At 33.7% G+C, this 19,311-nt stretch overlaps 1 long non-coding RNA gene across 2 annotated transcripts in view; it reads right to left on the bottom strand.

Moving 5' to 3' along the window:
- Positions 1-1,130: 1,130 nt before the first annotated feature.
- LOC128247812 (uncharacterized) overlaps positions 1,131-19,311 on the bottom strand; it is a 104,951-nt gene continuing 86,770 nt past the window's right edge. For both annotated transcript variants that reach the window (XR_016241784.1, XR_008264129.2), the window contains 2 exons: positions 8,121-8,203; positions 1,131-1,896 (listed from right to left, as the gene is read on the bottom strand). This is a non-coding gene — a long non-coding RNA (uncharacterized LOC128247812). The remainder of the gene's footprint in view (positions 1,897-8,120; positions 8,204-19,311) is intronic.

A 19,311-nucleotide genomic window follows, 5' to 3' on the forward strand; every position in this document is an offset into this window, starting at 1 on the left:
TTATTATTATCATCATCATCATCATCATCATCATCATCATCATCATCATCATTGTTATTATTATTATTATTATTATTATTATTATTATTATTATTATTATTATTATTATTATTATTATTATTATTATTATATTGAGTGAGAAAGCAATTCATGCCATCAAAGTGAAACTGGTGTTAAATATATGAATCCTTTGACTATCAGTCTGATAAGGGTACACCAGGCACATGGTGTACCAAATTTATAAGATTGGAAGATCATTACATACCTTAAATGTTTATTTTATAAGAAATTCCAGAATTTGAAGATTTCGATAAATTCTCATAGCATAACATTTAAAACTGATTTTATAATATATGTTGCTTTTTAGTAAGTAAATTTTGTAATTATTACCAAGTTTTCCGGTACTAATCTGCGAAGATGCTTTGTTATTATGGAGTTTTAGGCTGAATAAATATATTATAAATGTTGTTCTTATTGCTGTTGTTGTTCTTTTTCTTCTTCTTTTTGTTACAGTTGTTGTTTGTTTTACTAGAGTATTGTCTGTAATGCAGCAATAGAATTATAACTTAGAAAATAAGAAGTCATAAATGAGAAATTTATTGCAGGATTTATGAAATAATAATTTCATTTAAATTAAAACTTGTGCATTGGAACAAAAAAATGATTTACACAGCAAACTAAATCGAGTAATCAATATATTGATTGTGTAACTTTTTGTTATAAATTATATATTTCTGTTAAGTTTTCGTTTTATTACTTCAGTCGTAATAAACAGAATCACCATACCAAGCGCAGAAATGATTTATGGAAAAGTAAATAGTGACAATGTCTTCGGAACTGACACATTATCTCAGTTTTCTTTGTTTTCATCTGTTATCTTACCTGCAGATTTAGATCAAATCCTACTATGTAGATGGTATTTTCTAGAGAAAATTTATTTATTAAAAATGAAGAGTGACGTGCTTCAAATATATGATACGGAATTAAAGCAAGTAATTTAATCCTGGTATATAAACAGCCATGCATGCATACTCAGATACATACGTATATATATATATATATATATATATATATATATATATATATATATATATATATATATATATATGCATGCACACATGCATACGCACACACACACACACACACACACACGCACACAAACACACACATATATATATATACATATCCATACACACGCACGCACTACATATGCCTGTGTATGTGTATATGCAACTGTATGTAGTTTAGAGACTAGATATCTCTATGTTTTGCTTTCTTTTAGAAAAGGATAAAACCTTAAGTTTTGTGTGTCAATGCTTGCACATATATGGATATGGTTAAGTAAAGCTCCTTTAATGTTATTTGTGAACCATCTGATATCGCTGTCTCCAAGTGTGACGACATAATTTATGGCTTGCAAAACTAAAATATTTCTGTCTGAGAAACATTATATAGTCAATTTATAAAGGTAATTTTAAGATAGGTAGTATCAATCAAGTGTTGCTTTTATTTTGATAATTCCTATCATTGCCATCTCAAGACTGTTGCAATGCCAGCGAGTATAGCACATGTAATGATCAGAAAAGAAACTGAAAATTATTTGAGAAGGATTTCTGCCTTACGCGTCATTCAAGCAATGCAAAAGATTGCTTTAAAAAGTTTTTTACACGCGCTGAAATGTTTATTGTCGCTGTGAGATTTCTCCCCTATTCCGAGGTTTTCCTCGTTTTCATTTTTAATATTTTCTAATTTCAATTTGAGTTCTTCTTTTTTTCTTCTCTTCTTGATTCCTTAAACTTTGTAAAGGAAAAACCTAATGTGTTTCTTCTCATGGCCTATCAATGTGTCCAGCAAGTGGCTTCGCCTTAGATGTCGGGAAGACACTCGGCAACAAAACTGAAAGAAGAAAAATGTAATAACAATAATAATAATAATAATAATGATAATAATAATAATATCATAGTAGTAGTATAACTGCTACTACTACTACTACTACTACTACTACTACTACTACTACTACTACTACTACTACTACTACTAATAATAATAATAATAATAATAATAATAGAGCAGGGATAATCGCATGGACAGTAGACGAACTAAACAGCTTACAAAGAATTACAAGGAAGGTGCTAACTATATATGGGTCAACCAAAAAATTACAAAGAAAGACTGTATGCACCAAGAAAATGACGGAGAAGAGGACATATTGGTTGCGAACACAACATTAGAGCAGAAAAAACAATATATCATGGTATGTAAAAAAAATCCACAGAACTACTCTTATTAAAAGTAAGACGGTCAGCGTTGTGTAGGATGAAAGATTGCAAAGATAAAGTACTATACAGGAAATAGAAAGAGAATGAAGGTGGGTAAAGAAAACAATGCATGGTCAATTTCTTAGAGAGGCTGAAGATAAGACAGACAGAAAAAAAGATGGCTGTGGATGACTAAAGGTGATTTAAAACCGCAAACGGAAGTTATAATCTGTGCTGCCCAAGAGCATGCACTAAGAACAAACCAAATAAAATACAGAATAGACAACACAGCAGAACGTGATAAGTGCAGAATCTGTGAACAAAACGGCGAAACCATATGGCATATTACCAAGACACACCACGACAATATAGCCAGGCCTGTCCATTGGACACTTTGCAACAAGTATGGCCTTGACAGAGCAAAACAATTGGTACGGTCACAACCTGAAGGAATCGACGAAAATAGCAATGCAAAGATCCTATGGGATTTTATGATTCAGTGCTACCATGAGAGAGAGAATAGGAAGCCGGACGTAGTCTTCATTGAAAAAGAAAGCAAACTATATTGGATCATAGATATAGAATGCCCAGATGACAGGGTATGCATAAAGGAAGAAAGAAAAGTCGAGAGATATGAGAGGTTAGCTTGGGAAGTTAAGCAGTTGTCGTCGATGAAAAAGCTAGTAGTAGTACCAGTAACTGTGGGAGCCCTGGGAAATGTGAGCTTGTTTGTATTAGTGTTTCGGTGTCTTCGGCTGTTGACTTTCAGAGCACAGAAGAATACGTCCAGTTGCTGTCAAGGCTGGCACTCTTCTTCTTCTTCTTCTTCTTCTTCTTCTTCTTCTTCTTCTTCTACTTCTTCTTCTTCTTCTTCTTCTTCTTCTTCTTCTTCTTATTATTATTATTATTATTATTATTATTATTATTATTATTATTATTATTATTATTATTATTATTATTATTATTATTCGTATTATTATTATTATTATTATTATTATTATTATTATTATTATTATTAATATTATTATTATTTTATGTTTGACTTTTGTTTTGCATTTGTACAAGTTGGATCCAAGTCTCACCCAGAGACCTCAAGAGACAACAAGTTAGAAGTGCATTTAGGTGTTATGCCTAGGGTACCATATATTTGGATTTGTACAGTTTTGTTCAAGTGAATGTTTAAGAAACCATAATAAAATTATGTGTTTGCTTTAAAATTTCAGATCACATAGACAGTATTTTACGTAGGATATGGGCAGTTCCCATGAGCACTATCTTTTGAACTTCAGCCATTTTGGGGTTTCCTGGTATCTGAGCTAGGTAGTAATCAGCCCGTTTCGCTGTCATTCCCAGGGCACCTATGACAATAGGTATTGTTTTCGTCTTCAGATTCCACATTTTGCTAATTTCTATTTCAAGATCTTTATATTTGCTCAGTTTTTGGTAGGTCTTGACAGATACGTTTATATCGATTGGGACATTCATATCAATGAGGAGGCATGATTTTTGTCCGAAGTCTTTCAGTATGATGTCTGGCCTATTTGCGTCTATCTTTCTGTCAGTTTGAATGGTGAAGTTCCGGAGGAGTGCAATGTGATCATTTTCAAGTACTGGGGGTGGTTTGTGTTCCCACCAGTTTTTATCATGGGGCAAGTCCAGGTTTTTGCATATTACCCAGTGAATATATTGTGCAGCTCTATCATGCCTGCTGAGATACTCTGTAGGCGCAAGCAGACTACACGTGGAGACAACATGATCGATGGTCTCATTTTGTTGTTGGCATATACGACATAATGGGGAGCTGCCGTTCTTTAATATGTTGGCCTGGTAGTTCTTTGTAGGTAGGCATTGCTCTTGGGCTGCTATCATAAACCCCTCTGTTTCTGATTTCAAGCCAGAGGCCATTAACCATTGGTGGGTAAGGGCTTTGTCAATATCTGCATTATTCACTCTCTTTGGGTATTTGCCATTGAGAGGTTTTCCATGCCATTTTTCAGTCATAATATCTAAGGCAGCAATTTTTGCACGGGTGTTCAAGCGCTTAGCTTTTTTCTGCAGGTGTTTCTAGTTCGTCTAATTCTTGAATTTGTTGCAATTGGAATCCACTTAGATAGTCCTTTGCCTGTTTTGTTACTGAGTAAGATGCTTTCTTGCTTTCATATTTTAAGACAAGTTTTAGCATCCAGTCCTCAGAGGTTTTCAGATAGGTGTCTAGGCCAATTGTGGCTACCTTCATTGATAATGCCAGCTGTAGAAGTCCTCGGCCTCCCTCTTTTCTTGGTAGATAAAGACGTTCTATATCTGCCTTAGGGTGGTGCATTCTATGCATTGTCAACAGTTTTCGTATTTTTCTGTCAACATTACATATTTCAGTAATTGACCAGTTAACGATATTGAAACTGTAAGTCACGACTGGTATGGCTAGAGCATTGATCGCTTCGATCCTGTTTCTCGCGTTCAGCTCTGTCTTCAGTATTGCTCTCACCCTGCGATAACATTCTCTTCTGATCCTTTCCCTCATCACTGAGTGCTTGATATTGTCCCCTTCAATTACCCCTAGGTATTTGTAGCTCTCCGCTGGTTCTAACTCTTTTATGACATTTTGCTGGTCAAGGTTCACATTAGATGTATTTGTCATTTTTCCTTTGATAAAGGTACCTTTTGGACATTTATCAAGGCCAAATTGCATCCTGATGTTATCACTGAATTGTTTACCAATCGCTAGTAGGCCTTTGAATTGTTGGTTATTCTTTGCAAAGAGCTTTAAATCATCCATGTAAATGAGATGATTTATATTTTTATCAAATATTTTATAACCATACTGTGCATCATTGAGCAATTTCGAGAGCGGTATTAGGGCTAGACAGAAGAGGAGTGGTGATAGTGAGTCACCCTGGAAAATGCCACATGAAATTCTTACATCTCCAGCATTTAGAGAGTCATTGTCATTGTTCAACATCAGTGTGGTTCTCCATGATCTCATACTTACAGATAAAAAGTTTTGCAGAGTAGGAGCTATTTTATACATTTCCAGACATTTCCTAATCCAGCTATGTGGTAGGCTATCAAAGGCCTTTTTATAGTCTATCCAGGCTATTGACAAGTTTTGTGTCGGTTGTGACAATCTTCTAAGATCATCCCTTTTGCTCATTAGGGAATATGCTACTTTCTATTAAAAAAACTATAGGTGTACTCGGTTAGGACAGATGTTAGCGTCTTATACATTGTTGTTAAGCAGGTTATGGGGTGATAATTTTTTGGTTCGTTTGTTTCCTCATTTTTTGGAAGCAGGAATGTTAAACCATTAACTAGCTAAGAGGGCATCAAACTAGGATTTAGCAAAACATCGTTGTAAAGTTTTGTTAGCAGTTCATGGCTTTCTGGGAAGGCATTCAACCAGAAGTTAGGAATGTTATCCTTTCCTGGAGACTTCCATTTGCTTGACCTCCTAAGAGCAGATCTTATATCTTCAACCTTGTCCCCCTCCCACTTTTGCTCCTCTAAGGAGTCTAGGTCTGTAGATATTCTATCAATCCAAGGGGCCTTTTCATTGTGTGTTTTATCTTCCGCCCAGATTTTATTCCAAAATTCTTGCACTTCTTCTTTTGATGGGACAGACTTTATTGTTACTGGTATTTTCCCTATCTTCCTGTAGAAATTTTTGGGGTTATTTTTGAACATGTTATTATCTCGGAAGAATCTAACACGCTTTTCATATGGTAGAAGGCTGTAAGAACGTCTTTATTATCTTCCCTAGACCATTTTTCATTCTTTTTCTTCTGGTTATTTGATGACGAGCATGGTTGACCATCTGTTGGAATATTCCGGTTGTGGGGTACTTCCAGCTCCTGTGTGTCGGGAAGATTTGAACCAGTAGCAGATTTCTCGTCTCGGATCTGGTTCATTATCCGAGTAAGTGGTCCTTTATAATCCGGTCTATGACCATTTCGGTTTGTACTTTGTTATATTATTATTATTATTATTATTATTATTATTATTATTATTATTATTATTATTATTATTGATTTCTTTTCTTCTTTCTTCAATTTTTTTTTCCATTTCTCGCCGAGTGTTTTCCGTACACCTAGGGCAGAGAAACTCGTTGTATGCATTCCCAGTTTACACACGCAAATTCACAGGTAAAATATGTAATTATTATTATTATTGTTCAGTAGTTTTATTTTTATAACCTGCTTTCACTTCACTACCGAGCGCAGCTCTGTGCGCCTTGGTTATGTGCTGTGGTTTGCTGTGGTGCTCTTATGTTTACTGTATTGAAAGTGTTTTGCGTAGAATGTGTGCAGTACCCAGTAGTGCAATTTTCTGTATGTTATATATATTTGTAAGTCCTGGTGTTTTTGTTATGTATTTGTCTGAATATTTTTTTTCTTATACCTAAGGCACCTACTATGATAGGAATTGTTTCTGTTTTTAGATTCCACATTCGAGTTATCTCTATTTCCAGGTCTTTGTATTTTGAAAGTTTTTTCCATTTCTTTTAGAGAAACGTTGTCATCTGCTGGTATTGATACATCAATTAGAAAGCATTTTTTTCTTCATGATCTTTGACAACTATATCTGGTCTATTTGCCTTAATTTCTCTATCTGTGTGTATTGGCATATCCCAGAGTATGGTTGCTTTCTAGTTTTCTGTTACCTTTTCTGGCGTGTGTTTATACCATCTTTTTTCTGTTGTCATTCCATAGTGTTGGCATAGCTTCCAGTGTATATAGGTCCGAGCTCTGTCGTGTCTGTGAATATATTCCTTCTTAGCCAGGACTGGGCAACCAGAGATAATATGATTTATTGTTTCTTGTCCATCTCCACATATTCTACAGTTACTTGTTATATTTCTTTTCATTATGTGTTTTTGGTAATTTCTGGTGGGGAGGCTCTGGTCTTGTGCAGCAATTAAAATCCTTCAGTCTCTGCTTTGAGTCCTGAGTTTCTCAGCCATTGCTGGGATTTTTCTCTGTCTATTTATTTCTCTGCTTTGAGTCCTGAGCTTCTCAGCCATTGCTTCTCTGCTTTGAGTCCTGAGCTTCTCTGCCATTGCTTCTCTGCTTTGAGTCCTGAGCTTCTCAGCCATTGCTATTTTTTATTATTATTATTATTATTATTATTATTATTATCGGCATCGTCGTCATCGTCATTTATCATCATCATCATCATAATCATCATAATCATCATCATCATCATCATCATCATCATCATCATCATCATCATCATTGTCATCATCATCATCATCATCGTCATCATCAATATTGTTATTGTTATAATAAAGACTTCGAAGTTTTTGGTATCTGTAGAACTAGGTGACTGTCAGATCTATAAAGATCGATGCCTTTCGTCATTTCTCAGTCCACTATACTTTTAAGGAAATTTGTAAGAAGATTTACTTAAAATTATTCGTGCATAAAATGGGCGAATAACTCGGTGTTACTTTCAGAAGATATCATTTTGTCAACGATGAATATGATGCCTTGAAGATATCCCAGAACAACATTTCTATGCTCAACCCATTTACTATATTTACTAATTATATTATGAAACACGAGGACAATTTCACTTCAATAAGATCTAATATCAAACCAATGAAGACGCAAGGTGAACTAAGTCAATACAGGGACCATGGACACGTGATGTATCTTCAATCTATGTATTTTACTTAGTAATTTATCTTTTTTAAGTTTTTGTTCCTCATGAATTTCCTGCAGTGTACATATGTTTTAGAATTTGTTTAGCTAACAAACCCTCAATGTTTGAGATTACCGTATATAAAATATATATTGATTTTGTTTTGAGTGTTATTAGAATCCGAGGAATAACATATAACATATGAAATAAATGTGAGGAACTCACGTGAATCAGAAGCCATAGGAATTTCAATATATTTATAATGATGTTCTAAGGGTGTTAGTTCTGCCTCACAGGTGATTTATGCGCTTAAAATATAAAAAGAATATTATTCTGGAGTAGAAGAATAAAACTGTTTAAAAACGAAAGTAATAATGATATGATCTTTCAATTCTGGTAGGATGTCGGGTTATGTCATTGTTGAAAGTATAATTGACGACATGTCAGCTACACATTATTCCCTACATGGTACTTCTTCCAAATATGCCGGCAGAATGACATTCAGGAGAAGTAAAATCAGGTTCTACAATTTTAAAATATTGATGTTATATGATAATAATATTCATGTCAGGATTCTGATGTATGGATTATGATAAATTTAATTCAATATGTTTACCATAGCATTTTATATATTATTCGTATCTTATTTTAATATACCTTAAACCACACAAACACAAACACACACTCATTTATTTATTTGTTTATTTATTTAATTATTTAGAGGATATATTAACCTCGTAAAGGAATGATTGCGTCAAAGGAAACACTGGTTCAATACCTCGTATATTGGGGGAATGAAATTCTCTTAAAACAATAGTTATGTTCAAAGCATATAGCTTACATCCATTTAAAAGAAGAAAACTAAATGGTGATAAGGCAGTTAATAATCAATTATTATTAAAAATTGGTCATTTTCGCTCCTTACAGCCGTTTCAATTAATGCTCAATAATTTAATTACAAATGTGTACATTAAATTTACGTTTAAGTGACATGAGTATAATTTCATCAGAGGAGAAAAAATGTACATTAAGAAGTTATATTTGGGCTTATCAATTTATTTCAGTAGAGTCTGCTATAATGGGTTGATAAGGCCACACCCAAAGGTACATTTTTTCCCTCTCATGAAATTATAGTCATTTCAGATAAATGTAAATTTATTTTTGTACGAGTGTGTAATCAAATTATTGAATATCAACTGAAATGACTGTAAGAATCGAAGATGACCAATTTGTTAATAATAAACAACTATTAACTTCCTTATTTCCATTTTCCATAACAGAGACGTCACATTTTAGCAGATATATTTACCAAAATTACATTAAAACATCTTGAAATACTAAAGAGTAAATGGCTTTGAATAAAATCGCTATTGACTTCAACCATGGCCTCCAGACGATTTCGGAATCTCCTGCAACTTTCCTGGACGGTCCCCTTGTTTAAGTTGCTGAATGCTACCATAATCTTTGCCTTAAGTTGGTTTTACAGTCATGCTTCCACATTCTTTGCCTTCCTTGGTTTTACAATGATTTCCTTTGTCTCTTGCTCAACTACGCCTCACGAATAAGAATCAAGGGATTTGCAGTCTGGGTATTTAGGTGACCAACTGTCAGGGATGATGAGGTCACAGAAATTGTTTGACAGCCATGTCTCTGTTCTCCTGTAGAACCCTGTGACCAGACATACGGTCTTCTGGCAGTCACCTTGTTGACCCAGGACAGCACTACCACCTCCAGGCATTACATGTAGGCCACCATGTTGAGTCTGAGGCCCTTTCTGAAGATGAATGCAGAAACAATGCTGCCATCAATAGTGATCACACTAAACACCACGATGTTAATTCGATCTTTGATTTTTGGAAGGACACGGCAAGCCAACGGTTGTTCTGTATGTTTGCCATCTGATCCTGGGAGACTCTTTTTCTCGTCTTAGAAAAATCAAACCATGTTCTATTAGAGGTGAAATTTTAGTCTGTTCAAATGTTTCTTAGCGCAGTCATTCCCGTTGTCCTTCATGGCTTGGAATGAAAATTGAGCCTTTCTCATTTTGTAGAAGGAATAAAAATGAGAGTATAATTGTAACCTTGCTGTAAACTGTAAATAAAATGTTTCAACTGCATCTTGCTTTTCTTTCTGAGATCAAGGAACTAGACCTACGTGCCCTCAAATTTTATTCTGTTTAGATTTTGGAGAAAAAAGGGTTATCTACCACTGGTACATTAGAGCTTATCTTGTGAAAAAGCGTTGAATATACAAAACATGATGTTAATACGAATAAAATTGTTCACGAGGAGAATGAAATGTGTATTATACAGCGAACGATGAAACGTAGAACTAACGAACATATGTCACCTAAGAATAGAATACGAATACTGACGCAGTAAACAGCTGAGTTAACAGAGAGCAGCTAAAACATATTCCATTGTATTTCTTTTGAATGATTATGCTATAAGTTGAAATCCCCTTGACATTTTCATCATTTTGTGGTCGATAAAATCGTCCCAAACCAAGACATTTGATTGACGAAAATAAAAGCATACCGAAGGGAACGTCTTCTTATAATTACTTTGACCAGTATATTTAAACCATTTCCAGTCTGCCCGAAGCCGGGCCTGGCTCCTTGATTTTATTTAAATATTAGCCAACACACACTCTGCACAATTTGCAGTTACTTGCATCAGACGTTCTCTTTAGAACTACGTCTCCTATTTTGAATCACCTTATAGAGTAACGCAACTGTTCATGGTTGTGCTTTACGTAATACATCGTAATCTAGAATCCTTCTTTTCTGCTGACAAGTGAAGAACAATGAGGGGTGAGAGACTTCGTAATTTAATTTCTGCCGCGGAGAATCATATAGAAGAGTTTCGCAAAAGCACATGAAATTTAGTTAAATTGAAATTGCTCTTATCAAGCGGAGAATAAATTTATACTATAATTCCACTGGATATTTTATTTCCATATTAATTTCCAAATTAGTTTTCCAACTTTTGTTTATTCTCAGACGAAAAAACAACATTCAATTGCAAATGTTAGGAAACTTTAATGAAATTATGTTGATATTTTATTCAACAGCTCCAATGTAATGTATATTAATTCATTTTTTCCCCTTTTTCTCATTAACATTACCAATATTAATCAACTTCCTAAATGATAAAACAAAGATTTATTTTCTATATATTAAATTTCCATTCGTAGAGTCTAAAATTTTGTTACATATATTTTTCATTTCTTTAATTGTTCTCTTGTATCTCCCAGAAGGTCATATTTAGGCGCTGGTCAACTCAGTGGAGTGCCCATCAAATGGCTGCAAGTCCCAAATCAAAACTTTGTTTTCAAGAGAATGAATGTCATAATTACCTGGTCAGACTGAATTTTACATAAATAAAACAAAGGGGAAAATTGTATGAGCTCAACTGCAAAATATCCATACTAATTGATGTAACCACAGTCTGCGAATCATGAGGTGATGTTAGGCAGACTGAATAAGACCGGATTGATATTGATAAACAAAGGCAGTATGCTGTTCCACAGAAGTATTCACAAAATCCGCTTTGGAGTCCGTGAATAATACATGTTCCCTCATTGATTCTGTTTACCATGTGTCCTGCTTAGACACAAAGAACTTGAAAGAAGCTAAAACATAGAGAGGTAGTTAAAGAAGATTTTACTGATTAATGATGGGTTCAAATAAACATATACTGAGTATAAATTAATAAAATGCTGAGCATAGCAACAATCATGAGATATATGAATAACTTCCTGACCTCAATTGAGAAAGCAATGAAATTGCTTGAATACGGTTACGAAATTTTGCAACAAATTGAAGTTCGCGACAGATAACCAAATATCCACCAAGTGACTATAAAATTCGGAATTAGATAACTATCAGCTTTAGAATCTAAAAGGTTTCTGGAAAATTGCATCAAACATTTTCCTTCAAAACTCGTAGGTTTATCAATGTACATGTGACTATATACTAGCTCCGCTATTGTCCGCGATATTCGGAGGAGTTACAGCAAAAACAACAATATTACACACATTACAACAAAAAGAATGCACAGAAGTTCCAAATAGACACGAATGACAAATTAATTGTTAAACGTATGTATATGCATGGAACACGATTTATCTCTTGTAAATTTTCTATATTTAAAATGTATGCGCTGTAAAGTAAAAAATTCGTAGTAGTGCATTTATTGTTACCTACGTAAAATGAAATGTTTGTATGAGCGAGTAATATTGGTTTTAGTGAGATTATAACTAAGAAAGTAGATACTTGTATAAGAATCCTTACATAATGATGCGTTCTGCTGTCATGTATATGTGTGTGTGTGTGTGTTTGTGTGTGTGTGTATGCATGTATGAGTGTTTGTGTGTATGCATGTATGCATATATATGTATGTGCTCAAATATTATACAAATGTCGGATGAGAAATAATGCCGTATGATTATTATATCTCCAGGCATATAATTATGGTTTCCGCCATCAACCGAGTTGAATGCAGATTCTATATTTCGTACACTGAAGGAAAAGCATCAATATTCAACAATATGCAAATGTTGAAATATAAAAAGCGGACATAAAACAAAGATAAAATCAGATGACAAAGGCAGTTCAGCATGGAAAGAAGATAGCTAATATTTATTTCTTTATAGTCTGCGTATATAATTATTATGCATCTCATATAAACAACAGCTAGGCTTTAATGATTTTATGAAGCCTAAAATGTGGTGACAAGTCTCTACTTTATTGTCTGCAGAATATTGTTAACCTAACAGCAATATTTGGAAATCATTAGAACACACCTTTCATTTAGTATAAGGCAATAACTATAATGCAAGTTTGAAACTTAAACTTACTTTTGCGGCACACATGATCACAAACGGCGGCATATACATATGTGTAATATCACTATCACCCTCCCTCGGTATTTACATACACATACAGATACTTTGATTTATGCATACACACATTCATATATACATGTATGTATATATATATATATATATATATATATATATATATATATATATATATATATATATATATATATATATATATATATATATATATATATATATATATATATATGCGTACATATATTTACGTGCATGTAGATATGCGTGCATGCATGCTTATACACATATATGCATATATAAGCAATAATTGTGACAGTTGAGCATATGAAGACAGGTACATCCTCAAAATGTATTTCCCTTTATTTCACAATTCAATAGAGCATATTTTTATGTTTATGACGATCTACACGTGTTTCCATCGCTGGAATTCTGGGCTGTTGCACATAGATCCGGGCAGAAGTTTTTGTGCAACTTCATCCACGGTTTTTCAACCAGCTATGCGCTTCAGGATGTACTGCCATTATTATTGTCAATATACAATACAGATAATATTACCGTCCAGGGAAGTGAACACGGAAGTAACCATCGGAGGATTTCAGAGCTTTCGCGACAACCCGCAATAGTCATAAACCCCTATACTACTGGGTCCGGATAAGCGTGAACTGGAATATAACTGAGAGCTCCTACAGTATTCGTCCAGATAACAAACCCGTCTAAACTCTCTCTCTCTCTCTCTCTCTCTCACACACACACACACACACACACACCCACACACACACACACACACACACACACATATACATATATATATATACTAATACTCTTTTTTTGTTTTTGTTTCATTAAGTTTGAAATAAAACTCTGATTGTAATTCGAAAGCATGAATATATTGTTTGGCCACAAAGTTGTCTCCGAGCTACAAGTAATGCATCATACGTTTACAGGAAGAAAACGAGGTTGTTATCGTAAAGCAATTCTATATTTTGTTAAAGTATTAATTACTTCTTCGTTTGTGTATTTGAATATTCGCTTCATATATAAGACTATGCACACATTACAATCAGGTGCAACATATACCATAGACATTTATTATGAAATCTCTCTTTTGGAAATACAACAGCTAAAGTGAAAGAAACATCGTAGAAGTCTCAGGTTTCCATATTGAGTTTCACCTTATTTAAAAGAACCACCTCTCTCTGATTAGTAGATTCTTTTCTATAGTATACGCGTTCTGATATGATCTTATCGTTTGAAATGTTTTTTGTTTTCATATTAACTTCTTCGTCAACGAACCGGGAGAATTCTCAGCACGAACTTCCGTTCAATGCCGTTGTCCCAAAACTGCATGAAAGGCGTCGGTGAACATGAAAGTATAATTGAAAGCTTTCCTTTTGATATGTGATCAAATAAAATTATCCTTATCGTTTCAATGTCACGCTAATTAGTTGATTAGAAAAAGAACTGAAATATGTTGCAATTGAGACATGCTGATAATTGTAAACCCAACGTTACAGTTTGATGCCATTTATTTATAAGAAAATCCAGATCTTACCGTTGACAAAATCATACAGGCAATACTATCCGTTGTAGTATTTGTAGGATTCTAAGTTACAATTTCAATTCAAGAAACTCACGCAATATTTTAATCAGATATACCGTACAATTAACTTGCACCAAATGATGTGCAGTGGGATTGAATACATAACCATGCGGTAGCGAAGTAAACTTCTTAACTGCAGAATATAGAAAAAAAAACAAGTAATTCGTCTCTTCTTTGCTATTATTTTCAGGGAATTTATGCTCTTTCTTTTCAACATGATAAAAACTGATGTTTACATATTTATTTAGAAGTGCAAGCTTACATATTTCTTTGTTATAGTTTATTTTACATATTGATTAACCTCGGTCATTTTCTAATACAGAGATTTCTAAAACAAATAAACGTTAATCGTAAATTTAATTTGGAAGTTTGCACCATTTTGATTAAAATGTTTATACATTTATTTATTTATTTATTATTATTATTATTATTTTTTACATTTTCGTATATCTTCGTTATTTGGGTCTTGCTGCCAAATAATTAAAAACAATTAAGATATTGAATATAAAATAGTTATTTGTATTGTATCTCTGTTTATTTTTCATTATTCTGCAATTGTTTGTTTTCATAATTTGATGGAAATTAATGTCCACATACTTCGGAACATAAACTGAATGCTAAAGAAAAAAGAATAACAGAAAAACATATTATTTTTCAAATACATTTATCAGTAAACGGATTCATTATCTCTTTGCCCATCTAAATTGGCTATGTGCGTTTCTGAAAATGTGTGTGCTCTATTGTGTACGTGTTTCAGCGTACACAATTTAGTGTATTTTATTCAATATTAACTGTCGGGAATAGCAACATATATGTTAGAATAATATATTTCGCAACACATAAGTACACATTTATACTGTTGTACTTTTCAGATGTCGGTACTTGTAAAGCTAACAGATATAATATTGATGTTTACGAATTTATGTTTCGGTACCTCAAGAAAAGTGTGTTCGCATCAAAAGGATGTGCAGATCAATGGAATTTGTAACCAGTAAAAAGATTTTCAGATTATCATTTTTCAATTCCTAAAATGGATGTAAATAATCGAATGTGTGATAGACTAGTCAAAGCTACTAAATGATTTCATATTTTGGTAGAATAGCAGCAGTTTCGTGGAAGGGGATAAGTTGGTTCCAGCCACCCTAGTGTTCAACTGGTAATTAATTTATCGATCTTGAAGAGAAAAATAAAGCAAATTCAAAAACAACATATTTTTAGGGCATCAATCTAATCGACTGTCCCCCTCCCCAACATTCCAGGGCATAAAAGAATATTTTGTCATCGAGGAGGCGAGCAGGCAGAAACGTTAGCACGCTGGGCGACATGGCTAGCGGTATTTCGTCTGTTTTTACGTTCTGAGTTCACTTTCCACCGAGGTCGACTTTGATTTCATCATTTCATGTACGATAAATTAGGTACCATTTGCGTTGGGGGGGGGGGGGGGTCGATCTAATCAACTGCCTCCCTCAAAAAAACTTTTTCCATCCTTGCGCATAGAGTATAACGGAATATAATTTCGCTACCTTCAATCATTTATCTACTTCACATAATCTTGCATTACTATTTTTCAGTACCAGGTGACAACGTCAATTTCTTAGGGAAGTTACGGCATCTTTTTTCTATTGCCTTTTGCACGATTATTTACACTTTCGTTGGCTATCGTCCAGTTTCCAATCCAAGTTTATTGCCAAAATACTACTCGCGTCTCTCGTCCTGGTACGATGTTTCTTTTAGTATAGTTTTAGTAGAAACATTGTAACGAATGTATAAGTGCTCTCATGTCGTTCTTTTGCTACCACATATCCTACACTATGTTATAATGCAGAATTGTGTACGCTTTCGCAACTACACTTTGCATGCGATTAATAGAAAATTAATATAACATGAGGATCGAAGACATGAGGATTTGATAGTATATTACGTGTATACGTTGGCACTGGTGGAATTAATATGAAACATATATAAGTCAGTCTTCCGCCAAATCCTTTATGCTTTATCGGTGGAGTATTCTTCTGTTGACTTATAACTGGTGACCATGATACATTAACTAAAACGGCATAAAATGGTCTAAGAATTTATGGTGACTAAGCCCTAATTCAAACTCTCCAAACTTCTGCACTCCCGTGCACGATTTTTATCCTCGGATGTAGTTCCGTGCGTGGAATGTACCGATAAAATGACGGAATGACCAGTATTTGCCGAACCTCCTTCATATGTATCTATATGTATCTCGATATGTATATATTTGTGATGAAACTGGAATAGGGTTTATTCTCACGATCTATTGTGTAAACGTATTATGCAACGTTTTGTCAATCAAGCAGCAACTAAATATATATTCTACATACTAGAACACACCTAACAGAAAACATGACTCTGTGGTGCTCACATCTTTTAATCATGTGGGTTTTTAACGGAGCGAAACAGCATCAATCTGAATATTCGCCTATTAAACTTAAACTTTCTAATTTACCTTTAACAACTTTCGTTGATCTGTTTGATAGGAAAAACAATATTTAATATAATACAGTTTTAAAAGTAATTAATAAAAGAAAAAAATCTATTTTCTCTAATATTTATTTATTGTTTACTAAGATAGATGCTTGGGTGATCTGTCGCTTGTTCTGAATAAGTATGATAACCAGATGTGTCATAACCTTTACGTATGCACCCAAGCAGAAACACGTATTCACATTTATTTCATATTACGTATAACAAATCACTATTCACTCAATTGTAATAGAGGTTGTATTGTTATTTTTGGTTCATAATGTTTCAAAGTGTTTGGTTTTTGTTTTCAAATGATTTTTGCTTTTCATTCGATTTGGTAAATATTTAAATCTAAATTGAATCTGAATGATTTTTGGAGATGTTTTTGGTTTAGAATTTCAATATAAAGAATTAAATCTGTCAGCCATAACTTTTATATTTATACATTAATATTTTATGAGACTCGATCCTACAATAAGACACACAACACCCACATAGATATAGAGAAATGGATACATTCATAAATACATACATACATACATACATTCATACACACGTGTGTGTGTATGTGTATATGTGAGAGTGATTGTGTGCGCGAACGCGCATGTGTGTTATGTGTACATGCACATGGACACACACACACACTCAAACGCACGCTGCTGATTCGTATACACACGATCTACGCACAGATTCACCAACATTTGCATATGAATATCTCCCAGAATATTTATGGTATGAATCATACGTATGAGCCACCAAGGGACATCATATAATATCTCTCAATCACCCAGGCTGATATGCAGCAACGTATCTCCCTACTAATTCATTAACACAACGAAAAGAAGGGGTATGTTAAATTCTGAATATCTAATTAAGGAAATATATTTGTTCAGCGCTTGACTTGGTTATGAAGGGCATCGGTTACATCAAAGAAAACGATACTATCAGACATCTTGAATCACAGGTCGGTGACAAATACGTATATTTCTCCATTGCTTTTATTCTATTTTTGATATTGTATTTTAGTTTGAAATCAGAGTTGTTTATTGATTAAAATGAGCCTGTTTACAGAATCGTCAATTTCCTGTGATTAAGCTGGAATAAAATCTAAAAATAAATTATAATAATTGTTTGAAAAATTGTAGGCCAAGGAAATAACTCCACCGAGGGCGATTCACTCTTTCACACACTTGTATATACAAGGGTGTATTCAATTAATTATACCTGTTTCCTGCAATGTTTGATCAATGCAAATATGATCGCAATGCGTCATTAATCGTAAATTCTAAAAGCAGCAGCTACTAAATGAGATCGTTATGGTCATAATACATTGAGCACTAAGTGATGATGAAAAATTTACATTTCATTCTCGCGTTGATTGTTAGAATGTGGATTCAGTCTTTTGGATTGGAAAGCATGTAATATTACGGAACCAATAGATGTGCAATGTTTGTTTTGGCCCTTTCCATTCAGAAACCAAACTCCAATATGGCCTACTAAATTGGTAGGCTCAATTCCCCAATCAGTTTATATCTATCATCTTGCACATCAAACGCGTCTTAGGAAGTTGACGCAGACAAGCATTCAATTCACGTCTGCGATATAGGAATATATTGGTCCCCCACGGCCTCAGTTCTACCATCAACGCATTACTGACACAGTGAATAGCCACGGAAGCTAAATTAATTTCTGTCGATATAATAAAAGTAAAGCATTAGTTGTGAAAGGAAAATATATCTGTGTTGGAACAATGAAATGCGTTTTATTTTATTGGGAGTGGGTAATATTGCATCTTACTTTAAAAGATATTGTTAATAAAGACATCTAATAGAATTGAAGTACAATAATTAATCACTAGAGGTGGACTTAAAAGTCATTTGAAATAAGAAAATATGTGGAGTATTTGTAACAGGATTCGATGCATGTCGTTAGTGTATCATAATAATAACATTTTAAGGGGAAGAAGATATATCAATATACTGGTCATGAAGTTGAATATCATAGTCCAATAGAACGACGATCAGATAAATATTTTTTTTATTACATATAGAGTGCAGAAACAATAGACGTATGTCCGTTCGCTGTACTTGATATGTAATTAATGCTCGAGTCAAAAGGGAAATTACTTTTGGACAAGTTGTTCTGATCATTTGTTTTTTTACTCAGGAGGAAGGTCAGTATTAATGACACATTTTGGAGTTTACTATTTCGATTAGAGGAGGTACGCATCTCCTTTACAGGAATTTTCTACACCAAAATATATATTGATCACGTCTGAAAACATTGCACATATTATGTTATTGCCGTTTGCATTCTTATGATAACCTGTTATTACATGAATTGCTTCTTTCTATGTCTTAATGAATATAAAGATAATGAAAACGATATGGTCATATAGACATTTACATTTTGAGAGCCATGTCTTCAATGCACTATAACTGACATCACACGCAGTAAGGGCTAGGC

Source organism: Octopus bimaculoides, chromosome 5 (assembly GCF_046866305.1).
Source record: "Octopus bimaculoides isolate indiv1 chromosome 5, ASM4686630v1, whole genome shotgun sequence".
NCBI classification, from domain to species: domain Eukaryota; kingdom Metazoa; phylum Mollusca; class Cephalopoda; order Octopoda; family Octopodidae; genus Octopus; species Octopus bimaculoides.